We start from the raw sequence: 25,979 nt of genomic DNA on the forward strand, positions 1-25,979 counted from the left end.
ACAGGGAGAGCTGATTTTGGGATAGAATGAAGGCAAGTGGCTTGCTGGAACCCGGTTTTGACAAATGAGGGGAAGAATCGCGTCCGATGGCTCCGCACGCCCCGCGACGCACACTCGGGAGCTCTGGATCTCCATGCAGACAAAATTTGCTCAGAATTGCTCCTGCAGCCCAAGGATAATGCGATGCTCTTTCCACATCCCACAATCTCCATGCCCAAGCACATATGGTCTGGCTAAATAAGAAGCCTTGGAAAGGCTGTCAACAAGACTAGAGGAAGGTGTGCATCTGTGCAGAAACATATGCACACCCCAGCACTGCACAGTGAGCCATGGAAAGGGTCCTCGTGCCCAGAATCCCACCAAAACCTGCCTGGGTCCAGCAGAACTGGACCAGGGACACCATGGCTGCCACTTTCCTTTGTGCTGCATGACTGAAAACCCGTTGTTCTGCTTCCAAGGAGCCTCTTGCCAGGGAATCTAAGATGCTCCCCATATTGGTCCAGGATTTCACAGCATTGCTGCTTCGGCCCTCGTTTATAGACCTACTTATGTGTTTGTTTCAAAGTCTGTACTTTATGTTCATCTGTGAAAATCTCCCCCGTGGTACTAAAAGCAATGGAATAATCTACTACTTCAACCCTCATCCCTCAGAGAATTCTGCAGTTTAAAAAAAAAGTAAAAGAAAAAGAAAAAAAAACTGGTTGAATTTGATTAAACCTTTGGAATCTCTCCAATATTTCCAGTTATTCCATCTGTAGAAACACTCTACTGGCACTTGGCACATTCAGAGCATTAACTGCCTTCTAAATCAGCAGCAGTTCTGCCTAACAATTTGGCATTTGCACAGTGCCTTGTAAATCACCCACCTTACATCTCTGGGTACGAGGACTGAACCCTCCAAAAAGCCCATTACTGCCTCAGAGAAATTCTTCAGGAAGAAAATACCTTCTTATGGGCTTGTCTCTTGACAAAAAGAGGGGGGGGGGTGGCATTCAGTGGGCACAGTACTAACACCAAGGCTCATGGTGTTACTATGGCAGTAAAATGAAACCCAATGCAGCCAGCTGGTTGCTATACTGCTATTAGAGCTTCTTTTCTGTTTTTGACCTTTCTAGAACTCTCCAAAAGGCATTAACCTGTACAAAACCCAACCAGGATCCCAGGCGTGACGTCAGGTGAAGGTGTTGGTGCCGGGGTCCTCCCGGCGGGCTCCGTAGAGGAGATGATTCCCATTCCGTCGGCCAGGATTTGCTTGTTGTTTCTTTTTTTTTTTGTAAGTCAGGAACCAGGCTCAGAACGACTGCAGCTCCAAATCAAGCCACAAAGCAGCAGGAAAGCACTCAGCAATATCAGCAGTGATTTGTGCATTTCTTGGTTGCAAACAAAGAGCGGAGAAGGTCGGCGTTGTTACCTCCCGCTTCCACGGCGCCTCTCCCCTTTTGTCTACCCAAATCCTTGGAGGCTAAAAACCTCCCCTTTCCAAACAGCTCCTGGCTCCGAGCTCTTCTGAAAACCCTTTCTCCTTATCTTTATCCACACCTGACCCTTTCTTATGCCTCCTCATCGACAAGGTCTAGGGAAATCATCAAATTAAGCTCCCAGCTCATGCCTTCTCCCTTGCCTTTGCCTCAGACCTTGTTTCCTGCTGCTGAGCTGTGCTCTGGTTAGTGGGTCCTTCCCAGCATGGATTTGGGCTGTGAACTGTATGGGGGGAGGAAAAAAACATAAGGAAGAAAAGAACAAGGCAAAACCAAAAAGAAACACATGCAGTTAACTCTCCTCCTCCTCCTGCCCTTTGCTTCTAAAATCTGCCTTATTGATTTGTACACGTACTGTGACCCTGCAGTGCCAGAAATCCAGGGTCACCTGAGGACTTTGAGACGGTCACTGTGCCCTGCAGTGGGACTGCTTGGAATCTGACAGCAAGACCAAGTTCAGAGCTTTGTGCTTAAAAAGGGCTGCCCAGGACAGTCAGGGCTGGAGAGGAATTTCTTGCCTCTTGTTTTGCAGGTGGAGATCCAACACAAGGAGCTGAACTGCTCCAGGCCTGTCCCACTACAAGAGGCAGTAATTCCAACTGTTTACTCATCATCATTCTTTTGGAATTAGTGGCTTAGTTAATGCTCCCCATGCTAACATTTAAAAGAATTGTATTTTTTCCATTCTTTGGTGTTCTGTACTCTTTTCTTGCTTGGTGTCTTTTTTATTTTTAACTCCAAGGAAGAATAACTTCCCTTGGCTGCAGTTAATTGCACCAAGCAGTAGTGAGGACCCACAGTCTCCTTCGCTCATTTTTAATCAGTTCATCAAGCAGAGCAGGGTCCCATCCTACACCCCACCATGGATCAGCAGCATCCTGTGCCACATCTTAAGCCCAGGGTTTGGGTTCTGAGGCACTTAAGTGTTCCTCAGCAAATGGCTTAACTCACTGCTCTGCAAGGAGCTGCTGGGGACTGGGTGTCACTGGGACCCCAAAGGATGCTGCTCCCCCAGAGCTCAGCAACACACCCCAGCGTGTCCCTCGTGCTCCCAGCCCAGGCCCTGGGCGAGGTGCAGGGGCTCCAGTGCTGCCCTGGCACAGAGGCTGGAGCAGGATAAAGGATCCTGAAGCTTGGAGAAGAACAGTTGAGCTCAGGTAAATGCTCCCAGCCAGGGCTGGGAGAGTGTGGCCAGCACTGGCTTCTGCAGCCACAAAAAAACCAGATGAGTCTCGACTCTGTGGCCACTCTGCACATGATGAAAATGTCTGCTCCCTCACATCCCCAAACCCTAAAAATAATAAATAACTAGAGCTCTGCCTGCAGCCAGCGATGCATACGAGATGACTGCCTTCTCAACACGAGAGCAAAAGGGCAAATGAATCACATTACACTCCATGAATAAAAACAGAGTCTTAATGCAACAGCGACTTAATGATTCTGTCTTGGATGCACGAGAGTTTGGCCTCATTGTCAGAGGTGCTGAGCATCCTAAGTCCCCCCTCAGCCCATGGGGACGGCCAGCACTCGGCACCTTGGGGCTGTCCCATGTCCCACGGGTGCTGAGGAAATCCCCCCACCTGGCAGGGAGGCTTTCCCTGAGGTTTGGGAAATTAAAAGCTGTTAGCAGCTGGCCTGGGCTAAAGACCTCATATCTCAACCTGCTGCACCCAAATCCATCTCCGGGAAGGTGGATTAGGGTTTGCAGTTCTGTTTGAACTGTGCTTTTACTCCCTGCAAAGTGAAGATGAGCAAGTCCTGCCCGTGATGCTGCCCCTGGAGCAGAGTGCGAGCCCTGCACTCTCCAGAACGTTTACCACTGGCACCAGGAGGCAACCAAGGCATCTTCCCAGCCCAGCTTGCATATTCCCTATGCAGGAGTGGAAGGGGACGGTGGTATGAGCCTCCCAAAATGGAGAAAAGAGCATTTCCACACGACCCCATTAGCAAGGTGCTCACAGAGCTGTTATGGAAAAGCACATGTGGAGGGACAGCAGAACAAAACCAAATCCCACTGTCATGGCATTATTGGGAATGGGCTTCTGCACAGCCCAAGGCTGCCAAGCAGCAACACAAGAACACAGGGAGATCAGGAATAAACTCCTCTGGGACCCTGTCGGGGTGCCGAACATGCCACCTCCCCTTCCTAAGCTTTCTGGGTTCCCTGTGGCATTTAAAACCAATCCTGTTCCCGCTTTGTTGGGTAAACGTCGCTGTTCTCTTCTAAACATCCCCTTGCACTGCTGGGATTTCCCATAGGAAGCTCCAGTGTCACATCCCTGTCACAGTCAACGTGCCATCAGTGCCAACGTGCTGCACCCCGGCCCTGGCAGCAGCAGGAGGGAGGAATGAAAAACCCCCACACCTTCACTATTTTCCTATATCTGTTTGGAAAACACATCCCAGAACAACCTCTCCAAAACAACATCACTCCTCTGGCAAACAAAAAGGAAGTCAAAGGCAAACTATTTATTGTCAAACCCTCTTCCTTGGTTGTAAAATACTGCTTAATTTTATCCCTTAGGCATCTATTATCTCATAGCCCATATTATTTTTCCAGCTATTACTGCTGAATTTTCCCCGTCCAGAAAGTCCGTACAGACACAAGCCAATTTCCATCTTGGCATAATTGTTTAGGAGAAACAAGCAGCTGTTTCACTGGGGTCCTAAAGAATAGAGGGGGAATCGATGCTTCTCTCTCCGTGAGCTGCCCACAAGAAACCTTGGAGGAAAGTCACGTGTTCTCTGCCACCAGCACTGTCACCCTCCCAGGGGACCCTTGGTGATCAGGGCATCCTGCAAAGGCAGGGAGGAGAAGCTGGGGGAATCCACCAGACCCCTCATTTACAACCCCCCTCTGTAGTAGAAATAATAGTCTTTTTTTTTCTTTAAGTAAAAACTGCTGATTTTTAGTCAAAGCTTAAAATAAAAAGTAAAATCTATGGCTAATGGAATCTGCTTGTCAAAATGCTTGGACTGCTTCTGTCTCCCATTTTTGCCAGAATTTGTTTTACCTCCTGTTGGCTTGGTTGGGTTTTTTTACCAGCAGAGTTTCTGTGGGGGCTCAAAATTCTGCAAAATGCTAACACTGGCCATGTAAGCAAGCACAGGACCTTCTCAAGGAACAAAGTCCACAAGCCTCATTTTATGGAGACCTTGGCCATGTGATTACTGCTGTCAATTGGCACAGGAAGGACCAGCACACACCTGAAGAGGTGTAGGTTTGCAGAAGAGACCCCAGCAAACAATCTCTGCTTCTCAGACTAACCCAGACTGTAGCACAGAACAGATAAAAAATGGTAAACAAGCCTAGAAACTCTCACTAAAAATATATATGATTGAAGCAATTAAGTAATAAGCAAAATTGCAAAATAATGTAAAGGCATACAAACGAGCCAGAGTTCCTGGTGAAAGCTGTGGAAGACAAGGTGTGTCTGCATGGGTGAGGTGGACAGAAAGCTGGGTGCCCATCCTGGTTTGCATTCCCATGAGTACTTTCCATGCAGAAGTATGTCAGAGAATCAGAGAACATCCTGAGCTGGAAAGGACCCACAAGGATCATCCAGACCCGCTCCTGGCCTTGCCCAGACACCCCAACAATCCCTCTCTGTCCCTCAGAGCGTTGCCCAAACCCTCCTGGAGCTCTGGCAGCCTTGGGGCTGTGCCCACTGCCCTGGGGAGCCTGGGCAGTGCCCAACCACCCTCTGGGGGAAGAACCTTGTCCTGAGATCCAACCTGACCCTCCCTGGCACAGCTCCAGCCATTCCCTCAGGTCCTGTTGCTGGGGTAGGGATGTAATTCAGCCGAATTCCAATTTGGGTTAAACAGTTGCTGACACCATTTTCCCTTAAGACACAGCTATTTACAGTATCTTGGGATACTGGAGTTTACTTTCCATGTCATGCCTGCACGTCCAAGGACTTCCCAGTGAGTGGGTAGAAAGGGATTTGTGATATCACAGAGGAATAGGAAAACGTTCCTTAGGGACCATGCAAAGCCTAAGAGAGCTCAGTACCTGGCTGTGGGGCAGAGCATCCCCCACATCCTCCTTCATTCAAACACTGTATTCCTGCTTCCAACAAAAGACTTTCCCGTCCTGGCTTTAGATGCTCGATTAAAAAAAGAAGCACCAGAGCTTTGCCAGACTCCCATCCTGTCCAGTGGGTGTTCCCCCAGCAAACAGGAGCTGCAGGCAGAGGCCGCGTGGCAATGAGTCAGGGAGGCAGAAAGGCGTGAAAGCAGGATGAATGGAACGGCAATAAACCCGCAATATTTCAGCGTGGTGCTGAGCTCCTGGATAACCTCCATCCATCAGCGTTATCGGAGCCCGGGAGCTCTCCAGGGCTGTGCTCACAGCGGGGCCACTGGCACAGAAGGGCTGAGGCCACCGTGAGCTGTGCCAGGGGCTGGGGCCATCCAGCCACTCTCCATCTCCAGCCCCTCGGATCCTCCTCCAGAACAACGAGGAAAACACTCAGGCTTTTACCAGCATCTCACCCGAGGCATGGGAGAAAAGTGATGGGCAGCAAGTGCCCCAGGCCAGGAAATGGACCTGCTTGGGGACTCTCCAGGAAGGAGGAAAAGGGCTCACACATCTCGGGTCTGACCCCAGCAGCAATCCAGGTGCATTGCTTCAGGAACAGGAACCTGAGAAATATATTTAAAAAGGAAAGTTGTTCCCCGCAAAAAGCTGGAAAACAATTCAAAAGACCAAATCAGAAAAAGAAGATTCTTCTCAAGTCACCCTCAAAAACTCCAGTGCCCTTTCATTCTCCATTTCTCATGGAGGCACAAAGTGTGACAGCTTCTCTTTGGGGCAATGATGGGTAACCTTCCCCTTCTTCATATCTACAGAGAGATTACATTAACATCACTAGGAAGCAGAGGATAGGGACTACCTCAATCCTTTATTTCCTGGAGCATCAAGTACAAAATACACTCCCAGTCCATTTTTAGAAACAGTCACTTGTTTTTGCAGAAGGATCTAATGGCTGCCTGCACCTCCTGCCATCACTGCCCGTATCTTGCTCCATCCCCTCCATCCTGGTGGGAGATCCATCCACGCTTCCACAGCACAAAGCAGCCATGCACAGGCTCTCCCTGCATGTCAAGCTCATGGCATTACACAGAGAGCTGGCAGCCCCAAAAAACAGAGCTCTGCATCCCTCTCAATGACCTACAGCTTGGACACAGGTTGGGGCAACCTGTCCAGGCTGTGAATAAAAATCTCCACTCTCTCCTCCAAAAGAAGCTAATTCCCCATTAGTGCTGCAGCAAACTCAGGCAGTCAGCAAGAAAAAAGCTTTTTAAAGAGATATAACCAAGGATTTTTGTATTGAAACACACACCACAGATGGTGGAGCAGACGAGGATTAATTCATGAATCATATTTCTTAAATGATACAATCTCTCTTTTCACTTCCATACTTTCCCTTTTTGACTCAGAAGCAGGGATTTAAGATGCCCTTCCCAGATATGAATTTTGCATGAACTAACACTGCAGGGGTAAGAAAAAAACCCCCACAGCAGCAATAAACCAGAAAATCCAGATGTTTAAAAAGAAGATCTCGCATGTAAGTGAAGGCATTTCCTGTCCATCTACACAAGAACACGTGTGGAAATGCAATATATGCAAGCACAGAACTGGGAATGGGGCGGGGAAACGCATTCCCTAACATTTGGAGCTTACTAATGCTTCAGTCAGGGTTCTGAATTTCACAAAAGCTGATTTTCTGTCTCCTCCTATTTTATTCGCCACCCTCGCAGCAAAAGAAAAGCCTTAAGAGAAACATTTGTACTGAAAGGCCCTCCCCGCTCTGCCAGGCGGGTTTGTCCCTCCTCCAGCCCCCATCAACGCCTTCCTTCAGAAAATCCCGGCACAGGCACCGCCGGGTTGCTCTCCAGGAAAAGCTCGTGGAGCCCCCAGAACCGAGGGACTGCAGAAACCAGCAGAAGGCAAAACATCCTGCCCCGTGCACACGGATCCCCAGCCCAGCTGAGAGAGGTTTGAAGCGGGAGAGAGAAAGGAAATGACACGAGAGCTCTTCAGCAGCAGGAGACTCCGATCTCCCAGCTCCTGCTCAGCTGGGAACCTCCTTCAGACCAGCCAAAGCCATGCCAAGCCCCCACCCTGTGCAGAGCCACTGCTCCCACCCAGGCAGGAGCAGAGATGGATCCAGGCTGAGAAGAATCAGTACCAATACTCCAAACTGGCAGTACCAACATTCCAAACCACCGGCACGCTGCCCTTCTGGGCACCTTCTCACCTGCAATACCTTCCTTTCACCACCAAATCAGCATTTCAGTCATTTTTTCCACCTTGCACACAAAGCAGCTGTGCATGTGCTTAACAGCTTCTTTACACAGTCCTGCACTTACTATTGTGGCTTTACACACAAAATAAAGGTGAAAAAAATTACTTACCCTTCAATTATTTCAACCTTTCCCTGCTCTGTGTGTGACGTGGGCTTCTCTTTTGGTTACTATTTCCAGATTTGGTCTTTGGGTAGGTGAATGGAAGAGGAGAATGAAAGGAGTTGTATTTGATGACGATGAAGACTGCAAAATAAAGAGAAGCATTTCAGTCAGAACAGTCCTCTCTATACATACAGATCAGATTATATTAAATTAAATTAGTGACACCTACATAAATGCTTCCTACTGTTTTTACGCACACATACAAATATCACAACTGTCAAGGAGAATGTGGCTGTCAGTGATACGGCAGGGGGGAAAAAAAGAGCAATTTCTAAAATGGAAGGAGAAAAAGGAAATCTAGGATAACAACCAGCATTTGAGCAGCAGCAAAGGGGCTGCTGCCGGTTTGCAGGAGCCCATGGAACTGCCCTGGGAGCACCGGAAAGGGCTTGAGCAGCGTGGAAGCACCACGGGCAGAGAAACTGCAGCAACAACCCCGAGAAATGCTCTTCTGCTTCCCAAAATACCACATTGGCTTGTGAGAAAGCAGGGAAGGAGCCGAGTTTCAGAAGACACAATTCCCCCATCCCCTGGAATGATGGAAGGACTCCTAGAACAGGAAGGGATTAATAATTTGGTCACTGTACCAGGAAGCACCCCCCTAAAAACCAGATTAATCTCCCACCATCTGCTTTAATAGTAGAATTTCTGCTAAGTGGTTTTCCCCTCCACAGCCCCACACATCCATATAAACAGACAAACAAACCATTTGGCCTCCTGCAGCCCTGGCTACGCAGCTGCTCGGAGCAGGGCTGCTGCCTTTGACTCCATGCCAAGGCTGAATTCCTGCCATCCCATTTCCTCCTACACCTCAGGCCCTGCTCCCGTGCAAACTCTTGGGGTGCCTCCCCAAATCCCTGTCCATCTTACTTGGCAGCCTGGGATCCTTAAATATCATTTCATCGTAACTGAGAAAAAGAACCAAGATGAGGAATGACAGGAACTGACTTCCATGCTATTATTTTTCTCATGGCAACTCTCCCATCCTCTGGATGCAACTGGCACCTCCAGCACTGTGAGCCCCAGCCCAAACACCAAAAACACGCCTGAAAAGCATGTTTACAAAATTACTTCAGAGATGCCATGCCAGCTAGTGGAAAAAACCAAATCCTTGAGTCAAGGAGACTGTCTCTTTGGTTGGAAAATCACAAAGGTCACCTCAAGGAGTATGTAAAAATACATTGAAGAGGTAAAAACATAACACTAAATAACACTTTTTATACCCAGATCAGCATTTAACACTTGCCCAGAGGCCTTTGATAAATCCCAGGCACTTGAACAAAGCAAGGAAGCTTTTCACTGCTATTTAGCAGAACAGGGCAAGTAAAGCACAAGAGAATAAAACTGCTCAAGACATCTAGGACCAAGTCAAAAAGAAACAGTCAGGTCTCCACATCCAGCCCCTCCATCACCAAACACCCTGCCAGGCTGCTGGATTGAAATAGAAATACTATTGTTAGCCCTAAGAAACGCAGACTCATTAACATTTATTTTAGTGCTATAAAATATATTTTTAAATACTTGAAGAAATAATCTGGAGGAAGTGCTAAAGCCCAGAGCATATTTTCAGTATGTCCCAGCTTTTCCAGCTGGACAGACACAGACCCTCTTGGAGGCCACGGCGCGGGGACCTCCAGCCACCCAGAAAAGCAGCACATGCAACTCCCTGCCCCTGCTCCTCCTCCCAGGTTGTTCAGTTAGAGGTAAATCTAAAAATGTCACTGATTTTAATTACTCGTGGACAGCAGAAACCCCAAAGTATCATTCCCCCCAGGTTTTTAATGTGGGGGGGGTTATATGTGAATAACACTTGGAAAGTCAGGAACCCGATGCCTGCAGGGACACGTCCTAGAGGAGCTCGCCAGCAGAAACCCCTCAGCACAGACAAATCCTGGTGAACACCTCCCACAGAGCCACAGGTCAGTGTGCAGATCTCAGCACCTCACCCAAAAGCTAACGGAGACAAACAATGTTTGCAACTTGTGGAGCAGAAGCACGACCAGGGAGAGGAAAGAAGGCACCTCCCCACCCTCGTGAAGAGCAGCAGCCCCCACCCATCCCATGAGCTCTCAGGAGAGGGGTTTGGGGTTGGTTAAGAGGAGCAGTGGTTGTTCCAGCAGTATCCACAAGCACGTCCAGAGAAAAACACGGTGCGGGAGGATATTGAGCCACGGAGGCAGAAGAGATTCAGCACAGAGAACAGAACCCAGAGGGACACACGGACACACAGACACAGTGCCCTGCTTCTACCAAACCCAAATGTATCAAGAATGCAAAGGATGCACTTTATCTTGTATAAACACTTTATAAGACAACTTCAGTTTTCCATCTGATCCAGTCAGCCCTGGACCACCTTGGATAAAAGAAAACGGAAAGAGACAAGAAGGGAGAAGAAATAGTTTTCTTCTTTTTTACTGTCAAAAAAATTTATCACAGAGTTTGTGTTTCACAGGCTTCCCGTGCTTTCAGAGTGGTCTTTAATTGGTGTTTTGGTGGGGGGAAACAAAGGACCAAGACAATTTCTTCAGTTCCAGAGTGGGTTCAATAAACACCCACTGGGATTTGCCATCCCAAGCTTGGAGTCAACACCTTCCCCAGGACCAAGAGGCCACCCTGTCCCGGGGCACTGGCCACGGCACAACGGAGCTGGAGGAGCCAATGCTCTGATCTTTAAAGCCACCCATCTTTCCCCGGTGCGGAGAGGCAGGACGTGCTCTGGAGCCCAGCCACGGTGGTCCCTGGCACGGTGCAGATGGCAGCGGTTTGATACCCGGCACTCGACACAATCTGCACGAGCTGCAGCAGGCACCAAGTTCAAAGTCAAAATGAACATTTGTTCTACAACAAAACACATTGCAAATGATCCCTAACAAATTTTAGCTGTTGGTACAGTCAGATAAGAGCACAGTAGCACAGATCATCCCCGTTGTTACTGCAAGCTCTGTGCTGCTGAACATGTGAGTGGCAACGCAGAGAGAGCGCGATAGTTTGTATTTTGGTATAAATTATAGAGCAGCATAACAGACCTGAAGAGGCAGCTCCACTCTTCCCTGCATTGCTTCCCTCACATTTTGAAGCCCGTTAAATTTCTTCCTGTTTAGTTGCTTTATTTTGGTTCCTTGCTGCATAAAACTGTTGCGCGTACGCCGAGCGCCGAAGCCGAATAAATAATGGCAAAACTTTCCCTGCAAAAACTCTGAGAGCTGTTATGTAAAGCAGAGAGGGTATCAGCAGATAGAGACAACTCAGAGGCAACCTGAGGGTTGGGATTCTGTGTCAGCTCGACACACAGGGGAAATAACCCTTTAATCCAGTGCAGTGTATTTCATTTACTGTAGTGTTATCCGGTTCGAAGATGTTATGAAAGGAATCCCTGGAGAGACTTAAGACTTCAAAACCAGCCTGAGTTTGAACTTAATTCCACTGTTGCAAAAGGCTGGAGCTGTGGAAGATGACCTTTTCCGTACCTTGCATGCCAGGAGCCATCCTGCCTCATAATGTCACGCCAAATTAGAATATTCTCTTTTTGTTTTACTCAGGATTTTGTTTTGTCTTGTCTTTTTAATTAAAAGCATCTGTCACTATTAATGAAACAGGGGGAAAAAAAGAAAAAATATCAATAACATAAAAAAAATTAAAGCCAGTGATGTCCAGAGAGATGAGGAGAGTCAAAAAGCTGGATAATTAACAGCGGAACTTTCACCTCCACATGAGCTCACCACCAGAGCCCAGGTGAGGACTGAAGGAGCATTGGTGCCATCTCCTTGCTGCTCATCACCTGTCCAAAACAAAGGGAGGCTCCTCAGATCCATCCCCCAAATCCCATCAGCAGCAGGACCTTGGGTGGCCTCTTCTTGGACTGGAAATGAGAGGGGAAAAATACTTTTAAAGTGCAGACCCCAATATTGCTCAGGTCTTGTCAAGGTCATCCTAAATAAAAGTTCAGATACACTTTAAAAACCAGACCATAAATCCACGTTAGTGAATCAGAAGCTGGTGGAACCTCTGTGATGGCAGGGATGAAGGTGTGAGGTCTGATCTTCCATCAGACGGAGGAGCTTCACTGCCCAGGGAATATTTTTAAGCAATCCTGCAGGAAACTTATTGAACAAGTCATGGAAACCCCAGTTAAACTTGTTCACTACTGTTAATTGCCTCCATGGACTTTACTGTTTAGAGGTGGAACCATAAAAGGCCAGTTTTCACTCGTTGCATCTTCCAATTTGGATTGTGAGCGCAATTAAATGTACATTTATATTTTCCAAAAATAGGGTTCTCCCACAAAATACAAAATTAATTACAAAATGTCTTCCTAATGTGAAATTATTTAGCCTGTTAAAGTGGTACAAACAGCTTTATTGGATCATTAATGGTTAGAAATGTTCAGTCAGCACAGTTGGAAAAAATGTAAACTAAATATGTCAAGGATACGTTGCTTTCAACTCTCACTATTTTTTTCATGTCTTATTTCATGGTAGATAAGTGAAAAATCTTTTTACCTGACTTAGTGAGAGGTTCATTTACTCATGCAAATTTAAAACCAAGTGTCATAATACAATGAAATTATAAAAACATATCAAAAAGGAGTTAGTGAGTCACTAAATTTAGCTCCTAATGGAGTTCAAGCTGTCTTACACAGCTGGTGCTCTGTAAACACCAGAGCGGAGCTCGGAAACCATCCCATGTGCCTGGGGTTTCTGGAGAAGTCCTTCATGTTTCCAGCCCTCCTCACCTGGATCTAAGGGAAACTCGGATTTTGATCCCAGCCAAGGTTAGGAAGACACCCAGCATTAAATAAATTAAAATCTATAGTGAAGAGCTCTGGGCAAGCACCAGGTTCTGAGGAGCCACATTCCAAACTCCGGTACCGGAGCAGACCTGGGGTGATTTGCAGGCGAGATACTCAACATCCCTCGGGATTTCCCTACAGCACAGCAGGGCTGACACAGGGAAGTGCTGACTTTGTGGGCTGGAAGATACTGAGCAACTCGAGGGCTTGGCTCAGATCTGTGCAGATCCACACAACAAGGCAAACTGGTGCAGGTGAAACAACGGCAGCAAACCAGGTGCCGAGGCAGGAGCAGGATCCTGCCCTACAGCTGGGAATTTTCACTCACCCATAGTCCAAGGGCTTTATGTTCAGAAACATGTCATTCCAGGAGTAAGCTAAGAAGACGACAGGATTGTAAGAGGAGGAAAAGGGAGGGACAAGGTTAAAACATGACCAGTCCGTCTTACAGACCTCCAATATTCATCAAAACCAAAGTACCTTCTAGACAGAGTGGGGACAAAAGGTGCCTCTGCAGAGAAACCAGCTTAAGATACTGGAAGGCAATTCCTCCTTAGAGTCTCTTCTGGTACCTAAGGGGGCTCCAAGAGAGGTACTTTGGACAAAGGGGAATGGCTTCCCACTGACACAGGGCAGGGTTACATGGGATACTGGGGAGAAATTCCTCCCTGTGAGGGTGGTGAGACCCTGGCACAGGTTGCTCAGAGAAGCTGTGGCTGCCCCTGGATCCTTGGAAGTGTCCAAGGCCAGGTTGGACAGGGCTTGGAGCAACCTGGGCTAGTGGAAAGTGTCCCTGCCCACGGGAGGGAGGTGGAACAAGATGAGCTTTAAGGTCCCTTCCAACCCAAACCATTCTGTGATTCTGCAACACCCCTGCCCACCAGGCCAGGCTTGGGTTTGAGTCCCAGCCATAGGACCCCCAGGTTTGCACAGGGTGGATGAAGCAGAAACCAGAGGAGGGGAGGGACGGAGCAGTACTGCCCCAGGCAGCCCCCATGAGCCCCTCCACCACAGCTGCAAGTGCAAAACTGTGGCCCAAAGTCCCATGAAAGGAAGAAATAAATATTACTAGTGCTTCCTGACTTAGCAGAAAATTGTGAAAATAAGAGCCTGTAAGGAGAAGAGGCAAAGGAACTAATGGAGAAACATTGAGTTGCATTGAGGGCTGTGTTAAAGGTTTATAATGCAGTCTCTAGACAAGTCCACTGATATTCCTGAAACCTCATCGATTCACAGGTCAAACCAGGAACAAAAAATATCAGTTTTAGAAAATATCACCGGCTGAGATACAATAAACACACCCCACTCCTATGCACAGGTAAATACGGAGACCTTCCCACATGAGAATAAAATCCGCTGCAGAGCTCGACTGTAACTATAAAATCACTGACCTGTCCTCATCTGTAACACAGGCAGATACAAGGAATTAGGGAGATGTCCTATATAACTGCTTTAATTAATTTGTGAAATTTTGCACCCTTCTTGGAGGTGGGCGACATGGCACTTTGTGCTCCCTTGGATTGCCACCACTCTCAATTTTATTTTTATCCTGAGTTCGATATGAATCAGGCTCTGCAAAAGACAAAACAACCCACTGTAATCATCCAGCATGCCAATTAAACTTAAAGATACCCTGGAAATTAAAATTAAATGCCATATCTATGAAAAGAAACAGACAGCTTCCTCAGAAACAACAAAAAAAGCCCATATTATAGGAACACGACCATGGCAGCCCAAAATTGTCACTGAAGCTGTTATATAACTTACTACCATCCTTCACATCTGCATAGTGTAGATCTTCATCAAATTGGGTATGTTTTTGCACATTTATCATCAAGATTTATTGAAGTTGATTCCATAAATTTCATTGAGTTGTTCACTGCTGCTATTTGTTTCCAAGGCAACAAATGCACTTTGCCCAAGCTGCACAGTCAATCACGACTGTTCGGAATTTGGGGGTCCCTGCCCCTCGTGCCACACAACGCCTGCACCTCCCAATGCCAATGGCAGTGCTGGCTTAGTGGTGGTAAGAATTAGCAAATTTGGGGGGGATCTATCAAAAAATAATCTCTGTTAGGGCAGAAAAATGTCAAATGAAGCAGGCAGGAGCGGGCTGCCGGCAGGAAGGTGGGATTCGTGCGAAGCCCCCGCTCCCATCTCATTTACGCCTCGGATGGCTGGAGGTTGAGAAATCCATTCACAGGTTCAGGAGGAGTCAGGAGGCTCTTTCCCCACAAAATAATGATAAAAAGTCGTCTTCTGGTTGTAGTCGTGGAAAAAGGGACAAGAACAGCAGTGAGGGGAAGGGAGAAGCAGAGGATTTACAGACACTGACCATGTGCCCACATCTCCCCATCGGATGGCGACGGCACTTGCAGGGACCGGGAATAAGAGCCCAGGCTCTTAGAGAACTTGCAGGCAACCTTAGAAAAGTTCAGCTTGGGATAGGGAAAAACAAGCACCAACCTGAAGGAAATGTTATTTATCACCCAATTTCATGCTATTCAAAAAGCAGTATCAAAGGTGTCCTGGCCCCATCAGTGCTGGAAAAGCTCAGGAGCCACCTGGGAGCACCCCTCCCTCCACACCACAGCCCTGCAGCAGTCACAAGGCAGAAGGACAACCCACCATGTCCCACACAGCATCACCAAAACACCTTGGAAATACAGGGCACTGACAGAGGTAACCTCAGCTGCAGGAATGCAAAATTCAAAAGCAGGAGGTCGAGGTAAACCAGGCTCTGCTCCCAAAGGCTCCTCCGGGAACAGCCTCCTGCAAAAAGCCATTACATCAGCATTTCTAAAAACAAAACCAATCTTGGATGCGATGCCGGTGTTTTAATGGGACACAATGTTTTTCCAAAGACAGTGCAGTTATTTTTATTGATCTGCCATAAGCAAATATCCACGACTGCAACAGAGGTGGCTGCCAAACTCAGCACACCAGTGCTGGCCAGTATAGACCGAACTGCAAGCTTCATGGTGTGAATCAGGGAAACCTGAAAACCATTCAGCTTCCAAACCCAGTCACAATGTGCCATGTAGCTGCAGAGGAGACAGCCCCAATTATCCAGAGCACAGGAAGCTCCAATCCCTTCTCTTTTCCCCGTTTTTTTAACAAAATTGCTCTTTGTTGGGTAGCACATTCCCTTGGATTCCCAGAGCGATCAGAAAAGACAGCATCCCTGATGACAAAAGCCACTCGTTCTGCTGCTTTCAGCCTCAGAAATGTTAAAGGATTGTTTGCTTTTTAAGTGCAAGTCCACATTTAAGAGGAATAAAGAATTTCTCTGGCAGGCTGGATCAATGATGCAGCAAGCCAAGCATGCGACCTCCCGCAGGGAGCCTGGGTCCGGCGCTCCTGGAAACAATAAAATAACCTTACACTGCTCCTGATCGACTGCACAATGTGGGAAATGGGGGAAAACTTACTCCTGACCCTTGATGCAACGAGCCACCTCCTCCAGCTGTAGGAACTGATTGCTTTCATTAACACCACTGTGGTCAGGCATGTTCATCTCCTTCTCCCCATAACTGCAGCAACTCAGACTGGCATCCACGACGCAAACCCAGCTTTCACAGCTGTGGCAGTGGTTGCAGTCCATGAATTGCCCTCTTCTTCCAGGAACAGTGTTGGAAACATATGGCCCTGCAGTCGGGCGACGGCTGAAGAACATCCCACGCTGCTGAAAACATCTAATATAAGGATATTCTCCAGCCAGCAGCACAAAAGCAGGGAGAGGGTATAAATAGCCTTTGAGAAGGGTGTATAAATAGCTGTAGGTAACATTTGTATGCTATAAAAATCCTTCATTTTTGGCCCAGCTTTGCAAAAGTGAGTTTCCTTTCCCAGCACTTTGCTCATGCTTTGGAGACCAGCTTTCCCTTCCCTTCCAGTCAGCACAGCGGGGAGAGGGCAGGGGCTGCTCCCAGTCCACCAGTGCACCCTTGGAAGAAAGACAGGAGCGAATTTCCCTTGCCAGCTGTTTAAAAGAGACCCTATCAAGGCCTATCCTGTAATGTCCCTAATAAGGAACCAAAACTTCAATATACTGGGATAGATCCTTCTCCAGGTGGCAGGTGTGGGGCAGTGTGGGGCTGCAGGGCTGGAGGACAGTGCTAATTTCCATGTCTTCCTCAGACGTAAAACCCAAGTAACTACGCGCACGCACACGGCCACACGCGCATCTCCTGCTATCTCTCTCTCCAAAACAAATCCCATGTGCCCCCTGAAGTAGGAATTGAGCTGCCAGCCTGGGAGCTGGGTGAGCCCAGCCCGGGAGTGCAGCTGGTGCGTGTTCAGTGACACAGACATCTGCATATCACGCCACCCCTCTGCCTCCCTCCCTCCCTCCCGCCCTCGCCGGGGCCATTCTTACAAACCCACAGAGGATAAAAAAGTGCTCTTTAAAAGACCTTATTTTCCTCCCTGGCTGTTTGTTGGCGATGCAGCCTGTGGGTTCACACGGCCAAAGGAGTGGGAATTTCACACGGTGACAGGCTCAGCTCAGCAAGGCTGTCCCCTCTCCTCTGCTGCAGCATCAGCATCCCCAAGATGCTCCAGCCCAGCTCCATCACTCCCAACATTCCCCCTTGATTCTCCCCACATGAAGCAGTGTCCTGGCGTATCCACACAGTCACGATCCCACCTCGCATCCCTCTCCAAATCCCCACTGGGGGCAGGGTGAGGCCAGGGAGGGAGCAACCCCCTCCCGTGCTGCCTCCCTGGGAAGCGGGGCTGGAGAACAAGGCTCGGCGATGAGCGCTGGCACCGCTTGCTCGCCACCCGGTGAGCGGCTCCCCGTGGTGTGCAGGTGGCTCCTTTGATTCCTGATTACTTGTCAGCCTTCCTTCGGGCTGGCACCGTGCCTGGGTCAAACTTTGCAGCGAGCGGCTCACCCCACCAACCAGCCTCTCCAAACAGCCTCTCGGAGCTCCCACGCCCGCGGGAAGGGAATGTAGGGCCTGAGCAGGGAGGCACAGCTGCAGCCCGGATCACCTCGTGGTGGATGGGACCCGTGGTCACAACTGCCCCTCCAGGGAGGGCTCCTCACCATCATCCATTGAGTGATGCCCCAGCCAAAACCATGCATGGCAAGGAGAGTGCACAGGTGCTGTAGAGTGGAGCTACTAAAAAAAGTCGTGTTGAATCTATCCCCCAGTTCATCAAGGCCAAAACGTTGTGTCAGAATGTGCCAGTTTTAGCAGAAATCTCATCAGGAATGTCTTGGAAACCCCCGGCACCCGGAGCAGCTCACAAGCGTCATCTCCCAGGCAGGAAGACCTGGGTCCAAGTCCCTGCTGTGTCCAGTTCCCACCACGCATCAGGTCCCCCACCCCTCCCAGGGCAAAGCCCATGGGGCAAAACAAGAGGAGCAAAACCATTCAAGGGAGTGAAGCAAAACCATCCAGGGGTTTTTGTGGAGCACTACAAAAAGACACAAGTGTCTGGACAAGCCACTACAGAGCAACAAACCACCGTGTCTCATCCGCAGCTCCTCGGGCTGGTAACAACAGCTACCCCAGTCCCACGCTCTTCAACAAAGCTGGAGAGCTCAAGACTGTGCTGGGGAGCCCCAGCATCCTCCAGGCAGCTGGTTAGTGTGGCCTTTTTTAACTTTGCCCAAACCCTGCTTTAATTCCCCCAGCATTTGGGGCACATGGTGTTTCCCAGTCTGGGTTTGACCCTTCAGCTGAAGCCCTCCATGCGTGAGTGTCTGTACCAGCAGAGACTGCTTGTATTTGTGGGAGAATGAAGGAGCTAATTCAGGGCTTTGGTGAGATGAAAGGAAAAACCTTAATTAAAATAAGTTTTAAAACCCATCAAGATTTTTTTTTTAACTTACTCAGATTAGCATCCTAAGATTCCACTCAGAATCCAAACGCAATGCTTCCCCTCAGCTGCTGTGGGCTTCGCACACAAAGCCCTTAAGACATCAAACCCCACACCAACATAATAAAATAAAAATGGGGGAAAAGTACATCTGACAGTAACTAAAATTACATGGACTGCCTCCAAGAATGCAAGTAATGCCCTTATTTTGTAAAAACTTCCTTCCCCCAACCCAGCTCAGAACGAGCAACATGGAAGCACTCTGCAATTCATGGAGGGTCCAAGCAGCTTTTCTTCTTTGTGGAATCATGGAATGGTTTGGATTGGAAGGGACTTTAAAGCTCATCTCATTCCAAACCCTGCCATGGGCAGGGACACATTCCACTAGCCCAGGTTGCTCCAAGCCCCGTCCCTTCCAGGGATGGGGCAGCCACAGCTTCTCTGGGTAACCTGTGCCAGTGCCTTCCCACCTCACAGGGAAGAAAGGGCTGGTTCACACAAGGGTTTCCAAAATAATAACATTCATTTCCCTGCAGATTCTCTGGCAGACACCAAGAGGAGCAACTTGATTGAGCAACTCCAACCACCCCATGCTGGGCTGCAGGCAAAAGTCCTCATCCTCAGCTTAGGGAACCTTGTCCCAGGGCAAAAGCAGGGGTGGGATAAGGATACCTTTCCACAACAGCCTGATTTTTTAAAGAAAAATCCCAAACCAGAGGCACTGAAGCTCTGCATGTTTGCAACACTCACTTTGATCCTGACAGAGACACAGCAATGAGTGGTCACGAGTGCATGAGAAAATGCCATTTATCATCGAGGTTCTCCAGCCCCTGACTCCACTTCCACCACTGTGCATGATCCCCAGGCATCCACCAGCACCTCCAAGGGAGGATTTTTTGAGGAACATCTGAAGAACTGTCTCACACAAACATGTTTTATAATGAGGAGCAAGCACAGAGAGGGAGAGTCTTCCTGTCATAATTCCAACTAAAAAGATTACATCAAAGGTGACAAAAATCCTTCCTGCTCAGAGGTTTCTTCAGGAATACCAGTCCTTACCTTCCAGTACCCAACTGTCCCCGGCCCTAGAGTACAGGATGGGACTTGGATACTTGCTGTGATATACAGCAAGGCAGGGAGGAGGAAAAGCAGCATTTCCCAGCAAAATATTTGACAGATATTTGTTCTCCACCCCACGGCAGCCTGAGCCAGTGCATTACCTGTATTGCATTCCAGGTACCATCAGTTTGATATTGAGTTTGCTTTAAGAAAAAGAAGAATCAAATCGATTTCTTGGGAGGATAAACTTGCAGCTAAAGGGAAAAACTACAATTACACTTTTCAGCCATGAAAAGTAAATCAGATGGTGCTGAAATCCCAGCAGAAAACACAGATTAATTAAAGTCTGCACTTTCTAAATCTGTTATTCAACTAAACACAGCTGTTAAAAAAATGATGCCTTTGCTGTAATTTCCATGTACATTCATACCACTGAAATACTGCGAAAAACATTATTAAGTGTGTTCAGTGGCTGCTGGAGTTGTACAGGAAAGGAAAGTACACATATATGCTCAATTATGACAAGGAGTGCTTTATTTCAAAGAATAAATTTTGCTTGGGAGCTCGAATGCTGCCTCCAAGGATGGGATGGAATTTATTACAATGGGAGGAGGGCTTGAATGGGACCTTGAGGTGAAGCAAACCAGCATCACCTCAGCAGGGTGGGAGCTCGGGGCACTCCCTCCTCCTGCATCACTGGTCCATGCCCACGGCACGCGGATCCATCAGCCACATCCCGGCTCTCCTTCTGCTGCAAAACCACTTGTACTTCCAAGTGCTTTTGGCCATCTGTCCATCACAGGCAGCACTTCCCAATTTCACTGATTTCATTAACCCTAATATATTTTAAGATCTCACACAGATTAAAAAAAAACCCAACCCACAATCAGCTTTTTTACAGGGCCTCATTTAAAGCCCATCAAGGCAAAGAGAGGCTCGTGCAGCACCCTGCGAGCTGTGGATCAAGCTCTGCTTCCACACGGAGCCAATTTATTCATCAGGAGATGGCACAGTCACTGATGCAGGCAGATCATAGAGGAGACACAGCCCGGTCCCCCCGCACATCCCAGCCCCGTCACGCTCCACGGGGGCTCTGGCAGGGTGTGTAAGGCTGGCACAGCACAGCTACACCGACACCCTGTCAGCTGGGGACAGCACAACATGCATGAAACAAAAGCTTTCCTTCTCTCTTTCCCCCCTCTTTCCCTCCAAGCCTACACGAAGGATCAAAGTGGAGAGCTCCTTGCTCTGTCACAGGGGGAAGTGAAATTGCAGTGATTTGAATGGAACCTCAAAGCCACTCTGCGATTCAACTCAATCAGGAGAAACTTCCTCCCCAGCCCTGACGCAGCTGGTCCTCCCCTATGGAAGAGAAAATAATACTTGAACCTTGTCTCCTCTGCGAGGGGGAGAAGGCATGGGAGAGCCCTCACTGCCTCTCAATCCTTCTGAAGTCATTGCAGCTTAAAATATAATTAGGATGATCTAATACATTAATATATTAACGTTGGCAATAGCTCCTCGCCCCGATACCAGCCCGGAAACCTCTCGTAATCGAGACTCGCGGTCGCTCCAGGCAGTGGCACGATGGCAATGATGCCACCAACATACAGGTATTGACATCAGGAGGGGACTGGGCTCTGTGACCTTGCAGTGGGGAAAATCCAGCAGCTGGATTGCCAGTGCTGAGTCATGGTACCTGCAGGAGACATCGACCACCGGTGTGGTCACCCAGCACCGACACAGCACGACACCTGCGACTGCTGGCACAGCATGAAGTGTGACAGTCATTTTCTTAAAGTACAATGGGTCCTTATTTGCATTCGACCTCAACAAAAATCCCTATACTTTCATTCCCCTCCCCTTCCTTTGTTGTTTTATTTAGGAAAGTAAAACTGGATAGGAAAAAACATCTTCAAATTTAAGGAGGCTGTAAAAAAAACCATTCTCAGGTCCAAGGAGACCCCTGAGTCTCCCCATGGTCAGTCAGCTGTGTGGAACAAGAAACATGTTGAATGAACTGGCCTAAGTGACTCCTCCACAACTTCACAGAAAAAGACACTTTTCAATAGGTTTTATCGTCAGTGGCTTTTGCATTAAACACCTCACTGCCTCTACTTATTATTGTTCCCCTGCCTAGTCTACTCAACCACAGCAAGTGTGCACCTTCTGCAAATTCCTGAAACGTGATCAACTAGGAGAAAAAAACTATTAAAACCAAGGAGGTATTGGTTAAAAAGAGGAGCTGTATTTCTCAGGGATGAGCAAGATACACTGGTAGTGAAGTACTTCCTATAATCTTCCATTACAGGGTGAAGGTTTTAATAAAAAGAAATAAAAAAAGCTCACATTTTGATCTTTTCCCAGAGTTAGACATGGTTTAATTAGCTTGATCTCATTATGTAAACTGGAGAGGAAAAAAGAACACCATTAAAGCAATATCCCACTGGCAAATGAGACAACCTTGACATCAACTACGATATTTTCTTGGAAAAGTCTCCCCCGCCTGCGATGCAGCTTCCACACCTCTTCCTCATCACCAGGTCTTCATCATCCCACCTCTTCCAGCTGCCCTCCTCAATCCGACAGCATTTCTTGGCTTCTGCTTCCCTCCAAGCAGCCTGAAAAGTGCTTTAAGGAAAAAAATCCAGCTCAATGTTGTCTCGGTTCTATTTAGCCCGAGATCATTCAGTGTGTTCTTTAGAAAAGATCAACTGGAACTAAACGCTGCCATAATATACTCCATCTGGTAAAGTACATACTTTTGTAATAACACATTCAGAATTCAATAAGAAAAGCCAGAATTACAAACAAGGTGTCCATAATGAGCCTCAATATAATTATTAAAGCAGATAAAGTAAGCCTGGGTTTCAATACAAGGAAGTTATTTGTACCTTAATGATAATGAAAAGTAAAAAGCATCTGTAATTTCCGCTGAAATGTATTTCAGAAAGTCAACTAAGTGCACGTCACTTTGTTAAGACTATTCTTATTATTGTGTTTGCACTGACAGCAAAATGCTTCTTAGTTCCAACTCCTGGGTTATATAAAAATATGATTAGAGCACTATAACAATACAACAATGGATTAATTTGCCCAAGCATTACATTTGGATCTGAAAGACTTTGATAATTTATTTTACCAACTGAAAGGTGGTTATTTTGGGATCCTGGCTCATAACTAAGTAGTTCAGTGCAGCATTTTCAATATTTTTTTTTATATTTCAGCACTGGCAACACTGTGAGGTTCCAGTGACTTCCACCTGAGCTTTTGTGCTAGTCCTACATCAAGCCTTATCCTGGGATTTAGCCTGGGCTGCCTACTCCAAAGGGCATCACACATCCCCCAGCCTGCAAAACAACCAGACACTGGTGATTTATGTGGTAAAACCACTACCCAAGTAAAAGAAAATGACGTTTTTGGGGGATGCTGAGCAATCTTACCTACAACAGGCAAGGAAAGCATAGAGAACTAACCAGTGTTGAACAGTGCAGTTAACAAACATGGACCAAAAGGTGTTGCCTGGAGGACAAATGATATAAAGGAAAATAATTAATAAGTCATCTGTTCAATGTCAACCAGAACCGCCCTCCAGAACAGCAAGATTAGCATGAAATAATCAGAGATTATTAGCAAATTCAGGTGTTCCACCTCAAATTAGATGGGGATTAGAAAGGAGTGGAATTTGCCATTTTGAACTAAAATGGGGAGCAGAACCACATTTTTTCAACAAAGCAAAAGCCCCCAGGACCTCAGTTATTGGACTATTCAAAAAGAGAGCAGGTCTGCAGAGGCAGGAACAGCCCAAGGATGAGAAATAAAGGCCAACCAGAAATGTCCAGCACTGGTGCCAGAGCACGGACAGGACAAGCACAGTCCTGACCCTGGGGTTCTTGGAGGGATTTCCCAACCTAAACGATTCAGTGAGCCCATGATCCAAAGATCACCGGATCCGACCGTTCCCCAGCACTGCCAAAGCCACCATTAACCCGTGTCCCCAAGTGCCACATCTCCATGTCTTTTAAATACCTCCAGGGATGGGGACTCCACCACTGCCCTGGGCAGCTGTGCCAGGGCTGGACAGCCCCTACCACAAAGAAATTTTCCCCAATATCCAACCTGACCCTCCCCTGCCACAGCTGGAGGCCGTTTCTCCTTGTCCTGTCCCTTGTTCCCTGGGAGCAGAGCCTGACCTCCCCCCCCCAGTTCTCCCCTCCTGTCAGGGAGTTGCAGAGCCAGAAGGTCCCCCCTGAGCCTCCTTTTCTCCAGGCTGAGCCCCCCCAGCTCCCTCAGCTGCTCCAGCCCCTTCCCCAGCTCCATTCCCTTTCCTGGACATGCTCCAGCCCCTCCATGTCCTTCTTGGAGTGAGGGGCCCAAACTGACCCCAAGAATCGAGGTACCTCAGCCGTGCCAGGCACACAGAAGTGGTCACTGCCTTGGGCCTGTGGCCACACTACTGCTGATACAAGCCAAGATGCCATTGGCCTTCTTGTCATTAATGAATTGATTAATTAAAGCAATGTCCCTTTTAATTGCAGTGGCAAAGCAGAGAAAAGAAAGTGCCCAGGGAGGCTGTACTTGCTCACGCTCTCTGCTCGCAGCCAAGGCAGACTGTCTTGTCCTAACTCAAGGCACACTGAGATCCCACAAACTGGGAGCTCATGTTGGCCTTCCATGGATTTAACCCATCACATATGGAAAACACAACTACTTCATTTCTGGATTATTGTTTCAGTAATATCCTCAGCTTTTAGGCAATGAGATTTGTTATGTAGCAAATCACCCAAATCTTGAAAGAGGTTTTTTTTTTTATCCTAAGGGAGATTTTAAAGGAGTAAGAAATTTCATCTTCCTCCCTAACTCTAGTTATCTTGCAACTAACTTTTATGCTTATTTTTGGGTTTTACAAAAGTGAATTCAGTAAAATATAACATGCCACATGCCCTTTTTCACTTGAGAATTGAGTAAAACAGACTAAATCTTCCAGAAGAGGAAAATTTCCAGGAGAGGGGAAAAACTATGAGGTCAGGCTCAGTGACATGACTGTTAAAAGGTGTCAGTGAAGTCTTCTGAAAGGTCTCATGCTCCAAGGTTTAATTAAAAGTCATAAAGCCTATAAATGTTCTATTCCAGGTTTTCTTCCCCGAAGAGTTTAGGGCAGAAGCTCCTGGGTGAGGATTACAAACAGGACGTGCAATTGGCATCTCAAAATGGGCATCAAGAAGGATGGGTCTGAAAAACCTTGAATTTTGTGCAGTTTTGAGCAGCCTCAACTACTGTGGCTGGAATCCACACATAGTGTTTTGTATAGGGTTTGTCCCCTGCCAGCAGCAAGACTGATTTACAAGCTAGACAGTGGGATAGCACAGATTTCGGAAAGGAAGAAGAGAATAAAGGACAAATGCAGACATGTCTACACACAGAGTCATCTTAAAACTCTTCCTGCCTTGCTTTCCATGTGAAATCATGTCAGCTTCCCATTCATTACTATCAGTGCTCTTGCTGGATTTGGAGGATTGCCCAATTGCTACTGTTGCCAGAAATCCAAAACATCAGAGGGGTGATTCATCTGATGCCTTGACAGCTCGGGAGCTGGGCTGGGGTGGGGGAGGACCCAAAAAACCAAACACCAGGATGGAGCCCTCTCAAATCCTGCCAGAGCCACTGACACCACTAACACAGGCAGGGTCATCACTTCCAGCTGCCCCTGTCCTGGGCACTCCATGACCAAAGGATGGCTCTCCCAGGAGCAGCAGCAAACACACCTTTACTTTATTACTTTTGTCAGCACCTCAGGAGCTAATTGTCATAGCAGAGCAAAACTGTACTCCCATTCATTCCATCAGTATCTGAAGCCATTAGAGAGTGTCCAAAGGAGGCAATGAGGATGGGGAAGGGCCTTGATTTGAAGCCATGTGAGGACACTGAGGGCACTTGGTGTGTTCAGCTGGAGCAGAGGAGACTGAGGGGAGACCTCAGTGCAGTTCCAGCTGCCTGGGCAGGGGCAGAGGAGGGGCAGGGACTGAGCTCTGCTCTGGGGGGACCAGGGACAGCAGCCAGGGAATGGCTGGAGCTGTGTCAGGGCAGGCTCAGGTTGGATCTCAGCAAAAGGTTCTTCCCCCAGAGGCTGGTTGGGCACTGCCCAGGCTTCCCAGGGCAGTGGGCACAGCCCCAAGGCTGCCAGAGCTCCAGGAGGGTTTGGCTGATCCTCTGGGGCACAGGGGGATGGGCCTGTGAAGGGCTGAGGGTTGAGCTCCAATATCCTTGTGGGTCCCTTCCAGCTCAGCATATTCTGGGATTCTGTGATATGAAGACAGGCTGAGAAAGTTCAGGCTGTTCAGGCT

At 47.9% G+C, this 25,979-nt stretch overlaps 1 protein-coding gene across 4 annotated transcripts in view; it reads right to left on the reverse strand.

The window, feature by feature from the left end:
- Nucleotides 1-25,979, reverse strand: part of NEXMIF (neurite extension and migration factor) — a 164,600-nt gene that overhangs the window by 42,648 nt on the left and 95,973 nt on the right. For all 4 annotated transcript variants that reach the window (XM_027738825.2, XM_027738824.2, XM_027738826.2 and 1 more), the window contains exon 2: nucleotides 7,902-8,036. The gene's annotated coding sequence lies outside the window, so the exon portion shown is untranslated. The remainder of the gene's footprint in view (nucleotides 1-7,901; nucleotides 8,037-25,979) is intronic.

This window comes from Pipra filicauda, unplaced genomic scaffold, assembly GCF_003945595.2.
Source record: "Pipra filicauda isolate LSUMZ 115617 unplaced genomic scaffold, ASM394559v2 scaffold484_size733096_pilon, whole genome shotgun sequence".
Classification (NCBI taxonomy): domain Eukaryota; kingdom Metazoa; phylum Chordata; class Aves; order Passeriformes; family Pipridae; genus Pipra; species Pipra filicauda.